The sequence below is a fragment of the Morone saxatilis genome, unplaced genomic scaffold (assembly GCF_004916995.1).
Source record: "Morone saxatilis isolate NCDOM2014 unplaced genomic scaffold, NCSU_SB_2.0 Contig23, whole genome shotgun sequence".
Lineage (NCBI taxonomy): Eukaryota > Metazoa > Chordata > Actinopteri > Moronidae > Morone > Morone saxatilis.
In genome coordinates, this window is record NW_023339796.1 from 9,275,408 (window position 1) to 9,282,202 (window position 6,795).

Below are 6,795 nucleotides of genomic sequence, written 5' to 3' on the forward strand. Positions count from 1 at the left end.
GCAACATAAATTTTGTGAAGAGCCTATTTAAAGCTATCTTTGGTAAACAACCTCCTCAGCACTGCCGGGAAATACCTGACTTAAAACCAGGAAGTATTTCAGCATGTAGCTGTTGGAGCTGAAGGAATAACATCCAGACTCTAGCTGGCAAATGGTCAATTCAAACACTACTACCACTACTGCCACACACACACACACACACACAGACACAGGAACACCGATGATCATCTAGCTACGTGGAACATCTGATATCCAGTATTTCCCTGTACCCTCTCTCCATCCCTCCTCCCTCCATTTTGTGAAGGCTGAGTGGATGGAGTGAAGTGGCGTCTCCATCTCTAAAGGGTCTCATGGGGGCCCACCCATGATCCTTCTCACTCTCTCACTCTTTGAAAAATGAGGACACACAGCAATAAAACAAGGCTCTCTCTTTCTCTCACTCACACACCAATACACACGTCCCTCTGCGCTAACTGTGAGGTCCTGTTGTGCCTGTATGTACTTATGTTGCTATGGTGGTAATCAATATGTCTGCACCAGTGTCTCCAAAAACAAATTCCTGGTCAATGATGGTACATTACAAACCAATTTATAGTTATTATTATCCACACACACACACACACACACACACAGACACACACAGAGTACACACAAATATCTTCTCTCTAGCCAAGCTCACATGCACGCACACAAACACACACCCCTCCCCCTCTCGCTAAAGCTCACATGCGCACACACACATTGGAAAGCTCACTCGAGCGCACACACACTCTCTCTCTCTCTCTCCAGTGCTCCGTCTGCTGTTGGTATGAGGGATGACTCTTCCTCCTGGCCTGAGTATATTAGCTCCCCGGCCTCACTCTTTCCTGACAGTTCCGACCTTGTTAGAACTGGAGAGTGAGACATCCACTCTTACAGTGGTAAAAAGCTGCAAGGGCAGCTGTGTGACTTTTTCTTACCTTTTAGTTTTACCCTTGAAGATGGATGTACATAAACACATCATCATCAGGGGATGATCATTAAGAAAAGAGCTGCTAGCGCCAAAACAGCTCACTTCAAAACTCCATGTGCGTCTATTTTTATCCCAAAGTACTACAGCTGGGGTTTTGAGATTCTTTCCTAAACTTCTTTTGTAGAGAACTTTCTCTTAATGCCCCATAATATCTTGGCAAATAAGTGGCACCACCCACCTCACAGACACACCTTGATTTTTACACTTCTTATAAAAACCAATTACCATACTCTATCATGCTCCATGGCACCATTAAATGAACTCATTAAATACCTTTAGGATTACAAATCAAAGTAATTGCCAATTAGGATTTACCTAATTGTGTAAAACTTCAGGGTTTTGATGTTTTCTCACTTAGTCTGTGGCACTGCACCAGGCCATATCAGGCTGTGTACTTGTTCATCAGCTGAGCCATTCTGATGATTGATGGGGACAAGCAGAACCAGCCTGGATCAGATTCTGATATACTCACCACAGTAAATACTACAGCAGAAGCAGAGAGGGACAGGTAGCCCGGCAGTAACTAAAAAAGGTAAACTTATGTCTCAGTGTCTCCGAATGATGTCATCAGCAAAGATATAAGAGTAACCTTGATTTCAAAGTGAGAGAATTACACGTTTTTTCTTTTTGTTCGAGTGATACTCTGCAAAAATAATCTATCTTAGATAAAAAAGGAGTCTACAGCCATGCTAGCCGCTCTGTGAGGCTGCCGTGCTATGAGGTAAATGCTAATGTCAGCGTGCAAACATGCTCACAATGACAGCACGGTACTAATGCGTTAAGAAGAAGCTCACATGTAAAGAATGGAGCTTGTTCATCGGTACCCTGTTTGTGCCTGCGTATTGGTTAGTTTTAGGACAATGATCATGGTTTGGGCTGAAACAAGTACCAGCCAGGGTTGGTAAAGGCAGAACCAAAGGGCAAACATAGTATAAAGAGCAAACAAGTTCACATAAGGAGGTGGTTGGGGTGGAAGGATTATCACACAGGAGACTGCAGTTCGATTCCTGTGTAAAATATTGTTTTAAAATGAATTATTTCTCTTTTCCGCCATTTGACTATTCCACGATTGTCACGGGAAACAGAAATACGGATCTACCATGTGTAGATAATAACATTGTAACATCTTTTGCATATAATTAGAGTTTTTTTTGTGGCCCTGGCACACAGCCACAACCATAAAAGGCTTGAAAATCATGATGTTGCACAAATAATGGTTACTATTTTCTCAGTTTAGCATGTTAGCATGCTCAGATTTAATAATTAGAAAAAGTAATATAATATAATTACTATTATAAATAATATAATCAGAAAACTAGCTATGCATGTTCATAGCTTAGTTGATTGAATATTATAATTATATATATAATAATATTATATATATAACGATCAGCTGACGTACATACTGTTAAAAGTTTGTAGTTTACTCCTGATAGACAACATCTGCTTAATTTTGTGTAAAGATTTCTAAACTTTACTTTCTATCACATGATGAAAATTATTAGGGGCTCACAAACAGCAGAAAAAGATACACCCATGAAAAACTTGCATAAAATTGCATTAAAAAACAATTCCATAAATAAATAACAGCCTTTTTGGCCTTGCTTAAAATGGATATTGTAGTTGGAATGAAAAAGCTTTTGTAATGATTGTAATTTTCAAAATTATCAAAACAGGACCAAAATAATTTCGGTGCGCTAAGTGCAGTGTTTGCAGTGTGTTTCTATGTTAAATGTCTGGTTACTTTACAGCGTGATGTATCTAAACACCCTAAGGCTTAGCCATGGCAACACCAACCTCTCAGAAACAGTGTGGCCATTTAAATAGAACAGTAAATCAAATTTTGCCACAGGGAATAGAAGTCCATTTTCTTAGCCTCTATCACAATATATAGAGCATTTGTACAATATATGGACATGCCTGTGGGTTCCTCTAAATTTAGGGAATGAGAAGTGATAGAGGTCTATCTTATGTGAACTCGTGGCACCTAATTGCTACCTCTGCACCGTGAGTCATAAAGAGTGCACAGCGGATCCAACCCTGCTACTTTATATAACAATAACACTGCAGAACAAACTCAGAGTGAACTATTGTCGGAAGTGCGAAGCCTTATTCCCTGCCTCTATTTAGCTCATGTTCAGGAGTTAACACACACACACAACCTAAAATATTCAGGAAGTACCACTCATGTGTTTGTCCTAGTTGCATTTAAAAGGATTTGGTCATGCTCAGATTCCTTTTACGCTTCTCATGTGCAGTTATTTCCATGTAGACTAAGGCCCTCTTTTGGGGTTGGTTGAGTGAAGCTACATGCAGAAGGTTTTCTGGTAGAACAAAAAGTACACCACCCGTGTTATTTGTAGGCAGACTTGTGCTGCTGGGAGTTGACTGTGAACTTAGGCAGTGCTTCAGAATACTTAAATAGTCCTTTGCCATGCATTGCCCCTTGGGCTGATAAGTTTCATCATGGGAAGGAGTTAGGTCAATTGAGCTTAAAATGCACTTTCAAAGAGTGTTTGGCTATGATTCTATGACATTTGGTGGATTTAGCAAAATATTTGCAATTGTTCTGTTAAAATGTTTTCAATAAAATGATTATTTTTAATAGTCATAGAAATAGAATATACACACAACTACTGACATAAATTATAGATAAAACAAGAGACCTTACCATTCTTCTTTTTACTGTTACCATACATTCTTTGACAAAATGATATTGCATGGATGTTGTATTCTTTATTGACTTGCTCTTTTTCATTTCTATAGTCTTAAAATGTAAAATGTTCTCTTTAAATCTACTCACTGTGGTTCTGAATCACAGCCAGCCAGAGTCTTTTGAAAATAGCACACTCAGCCACCCGGTCTTTGGTGTCCTCCAATGCTGCTATAACATGGCAGCGGTAATAGAAAACCATAAAAGGCCTGTACGTGATGACAGAGTAATAACACTAGATTTAAACTGTGGCAGAGGAGGCAGCCTTTCCCAGCCGTAATGACTAATACAAATGCATGTCTAGAAGTCAGTAGATTGAGGTCAATAATCATTGTTTATTACATTCATTATATGAAAACAGCAAATGTTAATAAAATTGATTATTTTGCTTTTGAGTGCAGTTGAGAAAATAGCCCCAATAGAACTGTAAAGTTTCCTGCTTTGGTTTAGCATAAATGAATCCTATAAAATCCCCAGATTACATTCAACAAACTCAGATATTGACTGTATACTGTAATTTCATACAGTGTGCTATATGATGGGGAACATGGCAGAGAGAGAGATGGAGGAGGTGAGGGAGACTGGCTACACAGAGGCAAATAAAATGACTGTGTGGGATTCATTTCAATAGAACTAATATCAGCAGTCATACCGGTAGGCACATGCACGTGTACATGCACGTGTACATGCACAAAACACACACACACACACACACCCACACACATACACACACACATACACACACACACACAGACACAGACTAATTCAAAGCCATTTCTAGAGCTGAGCAGTTGCCTGCAGTGTTAAGGAGTGGCGTGACTGCGATGGGACCAGCCTCCTACAAATGGCTTGGAATGCTAATACGCTTGCAAATGGGTCAGGGAGAGCTAAATGAGAGCTATCTAGGCCTGGCTAATTATGAAGGAACCAAGGCTCCGCCAATCAGGTTCGAAGGCCAGCAAGGCCAGTGAACTGAGTGGTTGTAGCCAGGTTGGTTGCTAATTAGCTTGTACTAGTACAGCAGATTCATGCAAGTGGGTCAGTGTAGGATGACTAATGGATGGATGGCATCCCAAGCACTTTTTAAGTCAATAGTAAGGAAGGAGACACATGTAGAATTTGATGGGTTGTTTTTTTTTGTTTGTTTCACCTCATCAACACCAAATCTGAAGAGCACATAAATTACAATTTCATTTCTGATCATTTGGTTATAATGAATTATTAAACAAATTCAGCTGATTATAATAGCAAAGGACACTCAAATTCAATGCGTTTATTATACTTTTAGTTAGTTAGTTATCTGTTTTCAGCCATTTTCACCAAGGTTTAACTCACTGATTTCCATGTCAACTGGAACCCGTCCCCAGAAACTATTTATATCCTCACAGTCAAGTATGTTGGCAACATTTAACCTGGGACTCCAACTGTCATATCCAATAGGTTCCAGCATTGTGACTGAATTTATTCATCAAATTCATTTGAGTAATTAAAGATGGCACATTAATAATCCCTGTGGGATCCCTTATTAATTCCCTTTTAAAATTCACCATTAATTATTTGGATGAACTGGAAATGTGTTTGTCTGGAAAGCTAAATGAGACAGACAATGTAACAATAAAAATTAGATTTTTGTAGGTAATTCTACCTCCCTAGACAGCCCAGATCACTAATCCCTTTTCTTTCAGGTTCATATGTACACATCCCCTCAAATAGTAGTTTTGTTCCTCACAGTCGTGTCTTGGGCTTATGCTGCCATCTTCTGGTAAAGGACTGACCTATTTTATTAAACAGGCTGCACACAGGAATGTACTGTAGTTCATAACATTTGCACCACCGCTTAATCAAGCAATTAATGAGCAATAAGATTTGAGGCTGTCCGTGTGGGTGTGTGTTTGTGTCAAAACTCGTGAGAGAAGGGGATTTCAGTGTAAATATTTATGCCTTGAAAACAGATCAATGGCTATTAAAAAGGTCAAGGGCAGATGATGATTGATGCCAGCTGTATATATTGACAAAATCTGACCGCAGTAATGAATTACAAACACACAAACTCTTGCACACACACACATAGACGGCACACTAAATGATAGGGATTAATTCATTGATCATGCTTAATCTGTCATAATTAATTCCATAGGAACAACTGTGATGAGAGCACGCCTCCATTAAACAGATAAATTATTCAACATGAGGAGGTGCACCCAAGATAAATGAGCGTGGGAGACTGGTGCCAGCAGTCACAGGCTGAGGCTAATTACAGTCTTTTCTTGGAAACTAGCACAGGTTAACTTACAGTAGTAGTTATATGGAAAAAACACATAACTGTAATTGCAGGCTCAGGTTAACATAACAGTTCACAGAAGCACTTGAGCTTCATTACAGTTGACTTTGACTAAAGTTATCTAAGACGATATCATAAATGTCATATTTGTCGACCTACATCCCTTTATATAGCCTCTTGTTCGTTTTTAGCACAGAGCTAACCCCAGTTGGAATCAAATCTCTGACCATGTGTTAAGTCCCACCAGGTTTATCCTTTAAAGCTCTGTATACATTTCTTCAGTTTGCTTCTTTTGTCATCATTAAGTCTTTAAAGGTACAGAACTGAGCCCTGGAAACTGCAATATCCTAGATAATGATGGTTATTAACGTATAAAAAAAAAAACTAGCTTTTGGCAAAGGGATTTAATGGATCATGAGCATAAAAATACACCTGGGGCCAGATGTATAAAACTTTGTGGGTTCAAGAGTAAAGGTCTGTGTATGCACAAAGTAAAAATATGCACGAGCAGTCTTTGTGCCAGATATTTATGTATTCCTGCATATGCATTGTTCTGTCATCAGAAAAATGGACGCACTGTACTTTGTTCTGTACTTGGTCTGGTAACTAGAACATCCTTTGCGGCTGCCAGATCAGCCTTGAGTGCTGTTATGCATAGACAATACAAACTAGTCTGTATGTAATGAGTAGGAATAGTGTAGAATAATTGATGGTAAAATACATTATATATATATATATATATATATGAATATATATATATATTTTATATATATATATATATATATATAT

General features: G+C 38.7%; 1 protein-coding gene across 1 annotated transcript in view; it reads left to right on the plus strand.

Annotated features, from left to right (window-relative positions):
- Positions 1-6,795, plus strand: part of usp14 (ubiquitin specific peptidase 14 (tRNA-guanine transglycosylase)) — a gene marked incomplete in the record, with an annotated part of 44,553 nt that overhangs the window by 5,348 nt on the left and 32,410 nt on the right.